Below are 13,313 nucleotides of genomic sequence, written 5' to 3'. Positions count from 1 at the left end.
AAATGCCTTCTAAATATGACCCCAAACAACCTATGAAGCTCTAACAGTACATATCCTGAAATTTAATTCATTTCAAAATTCGTTTTTAAACACAGCATATAAATCAATTGTATACCTGCATTCATGAAGAAATGACTAAAAATGTCCTTGAGACACATGAAAGTGTTTTCTGGAATGCCCTAGCACCATTTTTGGGACACTATTAACATGGCTAGGTAACTCCCATAATCAAAATCTAAATTTGCCAAGCACAAGTGGGAGCGTATTTACAAGACACTTGTCCCATGAGGAACACTTTACATTTTAAAAGGCGAACACAACATCTTAGACACTCAAATACCTTATAAATATGGCCCAAAACAACCTATGAAGCTCTAGCAGTACATATCTAGAAATGTAATTGATTTCTTAAATCGTTTTTAAAAGCAACATATCTGTTTCAGCTTACATAACAGACCATGAAATGGCCTCCATGTATTACAATATCTTGTGTAACTGCATGCCAGAATGTTACACCAAATATGCAATTATAATTTCTCTTTGAAACTAATTCTATTAGTATATCACTAGAGACAAAACCACATTTTAAAAACACAGCTTTCTTCATCATTTTCTCCTTAAATCATACTATTCTCTATCTAAATTAAATAAATCTTTTCTCACCTTAGCAAATATTTTTTGAGTTTTGAAAACAGTCTCAGAAATACACCAAATTGTCTTCAGCAGAAGAAAAAGGATGCACTCCAAAGGCTGCAGCTATTGAAAGCACAGAAATACAGATATTCTTTTCACATATCTCTCATATTAGCCAATCATACCTCTTCCCTCACTTTTTTCAAATCAAAACCCTTCCCCCCTCTGCCCTGTCTGCCTTGTTTCCATAGCAACCACCTCCTGGAAGACCTCTCATGTTTGCAAATTCACACAACAATGTTTCAATTGAACTCTGAACTCTCAGTGCACCTGCGTATCCAGTGCAATCTTTCATTAAATGTTTCTTCCTTGACCATTCAAATTACATCTTTCAAAGAACACATCCATGCACCCTAACTTTCTGTTTTCAGAAATGGAAATACACCAATCACTGCTAATGAATCATTAGCATTGTAAATCCACAGTTTTTTTTCTTTAGAAACTCCTACTGTTTCAACTGCCCTTTCATTACCACACTTCATCTGACTGCAGAACAACCTTCTTCCACCATGTTTAACGTCTGGATTGTTGGACATAGTTACATCCACTGGGCTCAAAGGTATGCTGAGAGCAGAAATTTACACAACCTCAATTTACAAGATGTGGAAATTAAGTGGTTGGGCCAAAGAGGATTAAAATGTCACCAATTGATACCATTGGTGAAAACCTTTATGCATTTGCCAAAACCTGACCTGTTAATAGTGCACTGTGGAGGTAATGATTTGGGCACTTTGACAGGGGTAGGTCTGGAAATGCTTTTAAAGGACACCTTGGAGCAATTAATGGCACTTTTTCCTCAAACTGCCTTGGTATATTCCAATATATGCCAAAGACAGAAATGGAGGTGGTCCAACCAATTTTGTCCACAAATTGAGAAAGCGAGGAAGCATGTAAACAAATCTGTTTCAGCTTACATGAGAGACCATGGAATGGGCTCTCTGTACAACAATAACTTGCGTTACTACATGCAAGATATCTACAGAGGAGATGGAGTTCACTTCTCAGATGAGGGCAACAGAATTTTCATTCTGAATTTAAGACTCTGCATTGGTACCTACTTATAAGTACCTAAATGTACCATAAACCCAAAAGCTCTTCTCAGAGCTACCCTACATCTGATCACTCACAATTATTATTTTTCTCTAACTTTTTTCACTAATTTTCCACAAAATTCGCTCCCCGGAGCGCTACCCGGTTCGCTAACCGAAAGCTAACCTCGCGGAATTTTTTTAAAAAAAAATTTTTTTCCGCACATATAAGCCTCCTCAGCCACGCTCAGAAAACCTAGGGGGTCAAGATAAGTCTACCATGACCCCTTCTACCCATTCTAAACATTATTTGCCCTCCATCTTGTATCTTAATGCGAACGAAACACAAAATGGTGGACTCCCGTGACGCTTAAGGTTCGCTAACCGGACAGCTTCCCGGAAAGCGGTCCTAAAAAAAGGCGGGAAAGTAATTTACAGAATAACGACTAGAAACACTCTCACCAAATATAGATTAGCTCATACTACATAACAATCCCTTCCATTCTCACAAATTTCATTGAAATTCCATTTAGCCATTTAGCCTGTAGACCTCTCCAAGTACCGTGAGGTAAATTACTTCACAAAACACATCTGAATTGTTGGAATTGACAACCAATGAAAATGTTACTTTCATTTTCTACTTTTATTACCTGACATTTGATTGGTTATATACCTGTATATATATAAAGGGAGAGAAGGAAACACAGCCATTTTGACTACTACTTCTTGTTGTACCTCCTATTTCAAAAGCTTCAAAAAACTTCAACTTCTTTGTGAAGGTAAGTTATAATTTAATATATTGTGCACTATGACTTAATATAGTAGACTTTTTCTGCTACATATACACTATCCCTCTGTAGTAGTAGTGTCTTGGTTAAATCACATACACTTTTTTTAGTCCTATTTCCACTCTCATACTATACACTGCCAAAAGATAAATTCACTGATAAAAACTGCCTATCTAAAATTAATCCCAACAGTGCCCTATCTCTACTAATATATATTTTTTTAATCCAAATTTCAGGCAAAATGGAAGGCGAGCAGCAAGTTTCATTTTCGATTGAACTGAAGGAGAGCAGCCAAGACAAACTTGATGACTTTATGGATGACAGTAGAGACCACGAACTTCTACAATGTGTTGAAGCAGTAGACAACTTGCTTCAAAATGAAAAACAATTACACCCTATAATAAATTATGACATTTCTGACAATGAAATGTTAGAAAATTTAATAAAGTATGAAACACAATCATAATAAAAAAAATAAATAAATAAAGAAAACAAAAAAAAACAAGAAAAACAACAAACAATTAACATACAGTATTAGAAAAGTCTTTCATTCTTTTATCCATAAAGTTCGCTGCCCAGAAAGCTATCCGGTTCGCGAACTTGGCGCTTACCACGCAAAAAAAAATTTTTTTTTTTGGACCCTCCTAGGCCCTTTTAAAACCTCCACATAAAACCTAGGGGGTCAACGAGGATCTACTATGCCCCCTTATGGTAATTTCCCCCTTTGTTTTGGCCTCCTCTTGTCTCTCGATCCTACCGAGAGACAAGATGGCGGCCGCTCCGGACTGTTTAGAATGTTGACAGACACCGGAGGGCCAATCAGCTTCTCATCGCAAAGTTCCGATACGCGAAAGGTTCGCTAACCGGATCGCTGCCCGGAGCGCTGTTACAGATATATATCTTGATTTAAACGTTAATTTCTCAAAATCCACTGAAGCACATATATTGAGACCTAGCAAAGGCACATCGGGCTAACAGTCCCTACAATTTTGCCAAGTTTCGTGAAAATCCATTCAGCCGTTCGGGCTAAAAGTGAGTCCAACCGCCCTATGGAAATTAACATGGGAAAAAGGCGTTTTGGGACCCCCCTTTTTTCTCGGCCCCCCCTCCACAAACCCCCCCCAAATTTTCAAGGGCTGCTCAGAAACAAAATGTGCCATTTTCCTGAAAATTTCAGCCAATTCCGTCCACAAACGCAAAAGTTATTAGGCATAGAATTTTCAGAAATCCCATAGGGAAAAAATCCTAACTATATATACCTACTGGCGACCGCCAGTAGGTAATATATATATATATATATATATATATATATATATATATATATCTTCAATACCTCGCAGCGCTCCACCTCTCAGGCGAAAAAACAAGGCATGGACCACTTCATGTAGCATACAATTTTATGCGCCACAACAGCTAGTCATGACGCGTTTCGGCCGTCCCTGCGGCCTTGGTCACATCTAATCAATATCTAATTACTAGACGTTCACATAGCTAGTAACCAACTGGAGAACCAGTTTACTCAACAACTGACAAAGTGATACAGATATTCACACAGTTTAGTCACGATCCACTATATTTAGTGAGACACTATACATTTTTCAAGTAAACAGTCAATTACACTGCTACTAAATCCTCCATCCAAATATTTATTTGTATATATCACTCATTCTTCAATGCAAATTGCTATATATATAATGCATAATTAAATAACGAAGCAAACCACATTCACTGGATGATGTCATCAGTGATGTCATCAGTGATGTCATTTTAGATGTCATCAGTGATGTCACTGACCATGTCATGAATGATGTAATATGTGATATCATCAGCAGTGGATTGCGGATGCGCGAAATATAGTTAGTACAACTAACTATGTAGGAGCAATTTCGATGGTTTTGTATGAGTGAAATGTCCAGCTAACTATTAACACCCCTAAAACTTATAGTTGTTTGAGTGAATTTTAAAGGTTTTTTAAATGCTAATTCCTAACTATATAAGGCCAGAAAACTATGTTTTTTTCAGTGAAAAAAAAACCAAATATATATATATATATAAAATTCACTGAAAAAACCATAGGTTATAGACCATATATAGTTAGGAATTCGCATTTACAAAACCTTATTTTACTCACACAAAACCATTGAAATTCCATATATAGTTAGTTGCACTAACTATATATCGCGCACCCGCAATCCACTGCTGATGATGTCACATATTACATCATTCATGACATGGTCAGTGACGTCACTGATGACATCACTGATGACATCTCAAATGACATCACTGATGACATCTCAAATGACATCCCTGATGACATCACTGATGACATCTCATTTGACATTACTGATCACATCACTGATGATATCATTCATGTGATAATACGATGAACCTCTTCAGACTCTAATATAACCTTAGATACAATCAGTGTAAACAGACACTCACAGACTGTCACTCATCCATGGAGTTACTCACACACCTAGTCAGTCATGCAAAGAATCAATCACACCTCCATTTCCTCAACTATACAGTTATACAAACTTTACTTATTCAAACATATACTAACACATATTTACTCTCTTATACAATCCCTGATACAAGTTCACAATGATCCATACAGCCACTCACACATTCACTGGCTCTTATGCACAGTTATTTATATATGTCAACTCTCACATGTACTGTGTTTTACATATGTACTTACTTTGGCATGTAGCACTGAGATATCCATTCACTCACCAATACACTCATGCACACAGTCAACCGCCCATACAGCTGTTTCCACATGCACTTTTGAAACCATACATCTAGTGAATCAACTGCTCACACATCTATGCACAGAGTCATACACCTCCCAGCCACCCACACACACACTCAGTCTCCCATACAAATACTTGGGCAACCAATCAATAACCCATATAGTTACTCATAGAGCTACTTATCAACACATGCAACAGTTTACAGAACAACAGACATAATGATGCACAAATTAAGACAGTTTAGTCACTAACCCATGCACTCAGTGAGACACATTTAATCACTCACTCATACAGTCAGTCATGCACCTACTAAATACTTCATCCAGACACTTATACATCCACTCATTCTTCAATATGTAAGACATATTTTAACTTTACAGAAACATACAGTCACTGGATGTTGTCATCAGTGATGTCATCAGTGATGTCATTTGAGATGTCATCAGTGATGTCATCAGTGATGTCACTGACCATGTCATGAATGATGTAATATGTGACATCATCAGCAGTGGATTGCGGGTGCGCGATATATAGTTAGTGCAACTAACTATATATGGAATTTCAATGGTTTTGTGTGAGTAAAATAAGGTTTTGTAAATGCGAATTCCTAACTATATATGGTCTATAACCTATGGTTTTTTCAGTGAATTTTCAAGGTTTTGTAAATGCTAATTCCTAACTATATATGGTCTATAACCTATGGTTTTTTCAGTGAATTTTCAAGGTTTTGTAAATGCTAATTCCTAACTATATATGGTCTATAACCTATGGTTTTTTCAGTGAATATATATATATACATACATATATAAACATATATCATCTGTATATCTATATAAATACAAACATAAATGCATGCATACATATACTTATATGCATACAGATGCATGTTATTTACATGAAAGTTGAAAAAACACTAATAAAAGCAAAGCTAAAAAGCCACCTCATTACAAACAGAATGGCTTTAACTTAAACGAGGGCGAGATCTATTGCATTTTCAATGCTTGTTTACTTTGGTTCCATCAAGAAGGCATTCAGATGTGTCACACATTTGCCATAAATTCTGAATGTTAGCACTCTAGTTGCACATTAGATCACTGTAGTAAAGCTACTGCTCACCAGGGACGTCTGCTGCTGGTATTCAAAGTGCATGTTTCAGTCTGCATGTCAGAATTTTTTTAATGAAATAGAAGAGGATTTGAGAAGTCACTCAAAATGATCCCTAATTTTTCTTTCTGAAGCACTAATCATACTTTCTATGGCAAAATTAACCCCCTCATGTTGTTCCTTTTTAAATTGAGTGTTTTCAGGCTTACCACTTCATTCCAATCAAGATGGCTTCTGGTGTGCCATACTTTTGTCATAAGTAAGACTGTTAGCGCTCTAGTTGTTCTTTAGAAGACTCTGGGACATTCTGTCATTGGGCTATACTTGGGGTACATCTGGGTGATATTTGGGCTACATTTAGGCTCTTTTGTCTCTGGTGGCCATCTTGGGAGACTGTATGTCAAAATTTTTTAATGAAATTGAAGAGGGTTTGAGAAGTCACTCAAAATGTGCCCTAATTTTTCTTTCTGCAGCACTAATCATAATTCATATGGCAAAATACACCCCCTCATTTTATTCCTTTTTTAAATTAAATGTTTTAAGAGTTACCACTTTATTCCAATCAAGATGGCTTCAGGTGTGCCATACCTTTGTAATAAGTAGGACTGTTAGCGCTCTAGTTGTTCTTTAGAACACTCTGGGACATTCTGTCATTGGGCTATACTTGGGCTACATCTGGGTGATATTTGGGCTACATTTGGGCTCTTTTGTCTCTGGTGGCCATTTTGGGAGACTGCATGTCAGAATTGTTTAATGAAATAGAAGAGGATTTGAAAAGTCACTCAAAATGTGCCCTAATTTTTCTTTCTGCAGCACTAATAATACATTCTATTGCATAATATACCCCCTCATTTTGTTCCTTTTTAAAATAAATGTTTTAAGAGTTACCACTTTATTCCCATCACGATGGCTCCAGGTGTGCTATACCTTTGTAATAAGTAGAACTGTTAGCGCTCTAGTTGTTCTTTAGAACACTCTGGGACATTCTGTCATTGGGCTATACTTGGGCTACATCTGGGTGATATTTGGGCTACATTTGGGCTCTTTTGTCTCTGGTGGCCATTTTGGGAGACTGCATGTCAGAATGTTTTAATGAAATAGAAAAGGTTTTGAGAAGTCACTCAAAATGTGCCCTAATTTTTCATTCTGCAGCACTAATCATACTTTCTATGGCAAAATATACCCCCTCATGTTGTTCCTTTTTAAATTAAATGTTTTAAGAGTTACCACTTTATTCCAATCAAGATGGCTTCAGGTGTGCCATACCTTTGTAATAGGTAGGACTGTTAGCGCTCTAGTTGTTCTTTAGAACACTCTGGGACATTCTGTCATTGGGCTATACTTGGGCTACATCTGGGTGATATTTGGGCTACATTTGGGCTCTTTTGTCTCTGGTGGCCATTTTGGGAGACTGCATGTCAGAATGTTTTAATGAAATAGAAAAGGATTTGAGAAGTCACTCAAAATGTGCCCTAATTTTTCATTCTGCAGCACTAATCATACTTTCTATGGCAAAATATACCCCCTCATGTTGTTTCTTTTTAAATTAAATGTTTTAAGAGTTACCACTTTATTCCAATCAAGATGCCTTCAGGTGTGCCATACCTTTGTAATAAGTAGGACTGTTAGCGCTCTAGTTGTTCTTTAGAGCACTCTAGGAGGCTGCAGTAGAACACAAAGGAATCAACTGACAGTCTCTGTCCTTGTTGGATGTACATGTTTTACTGAGAATGTCAGACTTCATTTTCACATGACTGAGAAAGATAATGTGAATTTACAGAAAATATGCTTTCAGTTTAGCTTATAGATCCCCTTCCAAACCACTGTGGGAAAATCATGAGATATTAGTTTTCTTTCAAACAATATTCATGATATCACAGCAGAAGGTTTTTTCACATGGTAAAATCACCTTAGAACCCACCACAATTCCTAAAACGAGTATGGTACCATCAACAAATGATTTATAAAGTAACTAAAGTCCTAAAACCCTCTATTAACTACAATGCTTTTTAATGAGGTGCTATCATGTATATTGGTCCCAAGATGGCTGCCAACACTTCTTGGATGAAGTGCTGACAGCCAATCAGATCAGATGTGTGGTTAGGCTCCGCCCAGATATATATCTTTTTTTGAACCTAAATTACTCAAAATCCACTGGAGCACATATATTGAGACCTAGCAAAGGCACATCGGGCTAACAGTCCCTACAATTTTGCCAAGTTTCGTGCAAATCCATTCAGCCGTTCGAGCTAAAAGTGAGGCCAACCGCCCTATGGAAATTAACATGGGAAAAACGCGTTTTGGGACCCCCCTTTTTTCTCGGCCCCCCCTTGATGAAACCCCCCCAAATTGTCAGGGGCTGCTCAGAAACAAAATGTTCCATTTTCCTGAAAATTTCAGCCAATTCCGTCCACAAACGCCAAAGTTATTAGACATAGAATTTTCAAAAATCCCATAGAGAAAAAATCCTAACTATATATACCTACTGGCGACCTATCGACCTATATATATATATATATATATATATATATATATATATATATATATATATATATATATATTACCTACTGGCGGTTGCCAGTAGGTATATATAGTTAGGACCTAGTTTCCATAGGAAATCCGCAACATTCTATTGGGAATAACTTTGGCGCCGGTTGATGAATCTTCGCAAATTTCTCAAAGAAGATGGCCCTCTCCGCTCCACTCCTTCCCTGAAAGTTTAGGCGGGATTCGTCAAGTGGGGGCTGAGAAAAAAGGGGGTCCCAAAACGTGTTTTCCCCATGTTATTTTCCATAGGACGACTAGACACGGCTACAGCCCGAACGGCTGAACGGAAGTACTAGAAATTTGGCAAAATGGTAGAGTCTGATTCGCAGATCACACTTTTGCTTAAAAGATGTAAATCCCTCCAGTAGTTCCTGAGAAAATTAAAAGGAAAAAAATATATATATATGGGCGGAGCCTAACCACACATCTCATTGTGAGATCTGATTGGCTGTCAGCACTTCATCCAAGAAGTGTTGACAGCCATCTTGGGACCAATATACATGATAGCACCTCATTAAAAAGCATTGCAGTTAATAGAAGGTTTTAGGACTTTAGTTACATTATAAACCATTTGTTGATGGTACCATACTCATGTTAGGGATTGTGGTGTGTTCTAAGGTGATTTTACGATGTGAAAAAGCCTTCTGCTGGGATATCATGAATCATGTTTGAAAGAAAACTATTATCATATGCTTTTCCCACAGTGGTTTGGAAGGGGATCTATAAGCTAAACTGAAAGCATATTTTCTGTAAATTCACATTATCTTTCTCAGTCATGTGAGAATGAAGTCTGACATTCTCAGTAAAACATGTACATCCAACAAGGACAGAGACTGCCAGTTGATTCCTTTTTGTTCTACTGCAGCCTCCTAGAGTGTTCTAAAGAACAACTAGAGTGATAACAGTCCTACTTATTACAAAGGTATGGCACACTTGAAGACATCTTGATTGGAATAAAGTGGTAACTATTAAAACAGTTAATTTAAAAAGGAACAAAACGAGGGGGTATATGTTGCCATAAAAATTATGATTAGTGCTGCAGAAAGAAACATTAGGGCACATTTTGAGTGACTTCTCAAATCCTCTTCTATTTCATTAAAAAATTCTGGTATGCAGTCTCCCAAGATGGCCACCAGAGACAAAGGAGCCCAAATGTAGCCCAAATATCACCCAGATGTAGCCCAAGTATAGCCCAATGACAGAATGTCCCAGAGTGTTCTAAAGAACAACTAGAGCGCTAACAGTCTTACTTATGACAAATGTATGGCACACTAGAAGGCATCTTGATTGGAATGAAGTGGTAAGTCTGAAAACATTTAATTTAAAAAGGAACTAAATGAGGGGGTTCATTTTGCCATAGAAATTATGATTAGTGCTTCAAAAAGAAAAATTAGGGCACATTTTGAGTGACTTCTCAAATCCTCTTCTATTTCATTAAAAATATTCTGACATGCAGACTGAAACATGCACTTTGAATACCAGCAGCAGACTTTCCTGGTGAGCAGTAGCTTTACTACAGTGATCTAATGAGCAACTAGAGTGCTAACATTCAGAATTTATGGCAAATGTGTGACACATCTGAATGCCTTCTTGATGGAACCAAAGTAAACAAGCATTGAAAATGCAATAGATCTCGCCCTCGTTTAAGTTAAAGCCATTCTGTTTGTAATGAGGTGGCTTTTTAGCTTTGCTTTTATTAGTGTTTTTCAAACTTTCATGTAAATAACATGCATATGTATGCATATATGTATATGTATGCATGCATTTATATTTGTATTTATATAGATATGCAGATTATATATGTTTATATATGTATGTATATATATATACACATACATATATAAAAATGCATATGCATATATATGCATATATATATATTTGTATATGTTTGCGTGTAGAGAGAGGTAGAGGTGTCGAGGTAGAGAGGTAGAGATAGAGAAGTAGAGGTAGAGAGGTAGAGACTAGTAGAGAGAGAAGTAGAGAGAGGTAGAGAGTAGAGAGTGAGTAATAGAGAGTAGAGAGTGAGTAGTAGAGAGTAGTAGGGAGCAGTAGAGAGAGTAGCAGAGAGTAAGTAGTAGAGTGAGTAGTAGAGAGTAGTAGAGAGTAAGTAGTAGAGTGAGTAGTAGAGAGCAGTAGAGAGTGAGTAGTAGAGAGTAGTAAAGAGTGAGTAGTAGAGAGTAGTAGAGAGTGAGTAGTAGAGAGTGAGTAGTAGAGAGTGAGTAGCAGAGAGAGAATAGTAGAGAGTGAGTAGTAGAGTGAGTAGTAGAGAGTTGTAGAGAGAAAGTAGTAGACAGTGAGTAGTAGAGTAGTAGAGAGTGAGTAGTAGAGTGATGAGTAGAGAGTGAGTAGTAGAGAACAGTAGAGAGAGAGTAGTAGAGAGTAAGTAGTAGAGAGTAGTAGAGAGTGAGAAGTAGAGAGTGAGTAGTATAGAGTGAGTAGTAAAGAGTGAGTAGTAGAGAGAGTAGTAGAGAGTGAGTAGTAGAGAGTAGAGAGTAGTAGAGAGTGAGTAGTAGAGAGTAGTAGATAGTGAGTAGTAGGGAGTGAGTAGTAGAGAGAGAGTAGTAGAGAGTAGTAGAGTAGTAGAGAATGAGTAGTAGAGAGTGAGTATTAGAGAGTAGTAGAGAGTGAGTAGTAGAGAGTAGTGGAGAATATTCCAAAGTTTAGCACAGCACCAATTGCACAACAAGTCCAATCAAATCATATCACTTAGAGTCCTTATTGAAGCGCTGAATCTTGGTGTATATTCAAATGCTTTTATTTTCCTTAAGTTTATGTACCACAGCCAGCCGACGCATTTCGTTCTGTATAACAGAACTTCTTCAGGGCGTTCTTATTTCCTTCAAGTTATGTCGGTATCCTGTTGTCATATAACTAGATATTTCTTCCAAATGTTAGACGAAACGTAAGTACATTCTTATTCAAAGTGACTAGGTATCAATTTTACCCACACAATTCGGGCAGACTTGAGTAATTTATAGCATCCTCAAAGTCAGTCTTTCAAAAATTCCAAAGTATAGGACATGATAATCCAAATCCAAATGTTTCTCAAGAAAAGTCATTTTCAATCATTCGGAATATCGGCATTTGGGCAGATATGACCCACGGACACGGTTTATGACTTTTCTTGAGAAACATTTGGATTTGGATTATCATGTCCTATACTTTGGCATTTTTGAAAGACTGACTTTGAGGATGCTATAAATTACTCAATCCATGGATGCTGCTGGGAACGCCCCCAGCAACACTCATTGCACACCCCTTTAACGCAGGACACTGCGTTAAAGGGACTGATATTAATCAGGCAGGATTACGCCACAAAAAGTGGCTTAGTCCTGCCTGATAAATATCACTCAGTCTTCTGCGTCACCGGAACGTCACAAAAAGTGCATCATTCATGACATGGTCAGTGACATCACTGATGACATCTCAAATGACATCACTGATGACATCACTGATGACATCATCCATGTGAAAATCAAATACACCTCATCACATACCAGTATAATCTTTCATCACTCACTGTAAAATAGAAAGTGCCATATTTGAAACCATTGACACACCAATAGAAATTTCTAAACACCCACTCAGTTATTTATAGAACTATACACACATCTAAACTCTTACCAATAGATTCAGTGTTATATGCAGTGAATAATCAACAGAACACTATCAAATATACTTATACGCCTATTTCAACATTACACACCAGCACACATTGTATTCACTTATAAAGACATCCTTCTGACTTATGCAAAAAATTGATTATACTTACATTTACTCACCTACACACCTATACAAACACCACTTCATATATTTATATAGATAGTAACTCACACTTAGTGTGTTATAAAATCACTATTACAAGTATACAGTTATCCATATAGTGACTCATACAATCACTAAGTCTTAGACACACTTAATTAGATATAACTGTCACATACACTGCCTTTTTTTCAAGTTTAATGGAGATGTACCATTGAGAGAAATATTTCATCACCACCACACCCATAAACATATACACTCACTGAAACAACTGTTATAACATGTGGTCTTAACCTAATATACCTACTGAATGAACTATTCACACATTTTTTGGCAATCACTCACCCCCCCACCAAACCACATAGACATTCATTTACCCATACAAATACTCAGTTAAGAGACCAACAACAAATATAGTTTTTAACATAGCAATTAAGACAAAGCAATAAAGACTTTCACACAGTTTAGTAACTACACAGTATATATAGTGAGACTCTAAAAATTAGTCAAGGAAACAATCAATGACACTGTTACTAAATCCACCATCCACACATTTATATTTATATATCCACTCATTCTTCAATGCAAAGTAGTGTATTTAAAATACATATTTAAATATCAAAGCAAACCACATT

Source organism: Lissotriton vulgaris, unplaced genomic scaffold (genome assembly GCF_964263255.1).
Source record: "Lissotriton vulgaris unplaced genomic scaffold, aLisVul1.2 SCAFFOLD_1004, whole genome shotgun sequence".
In the NCBI taxonomy this organism is placed as follows: domain Eukaryota; kingdom Metazoa; phylum Chordata; class Amphibia; order Caudata; family Salamandridae; genus Lissotriton; species Lissotriton vulgaris.
Note: the sequence above shows the minus strand (reverse complement) of the source record.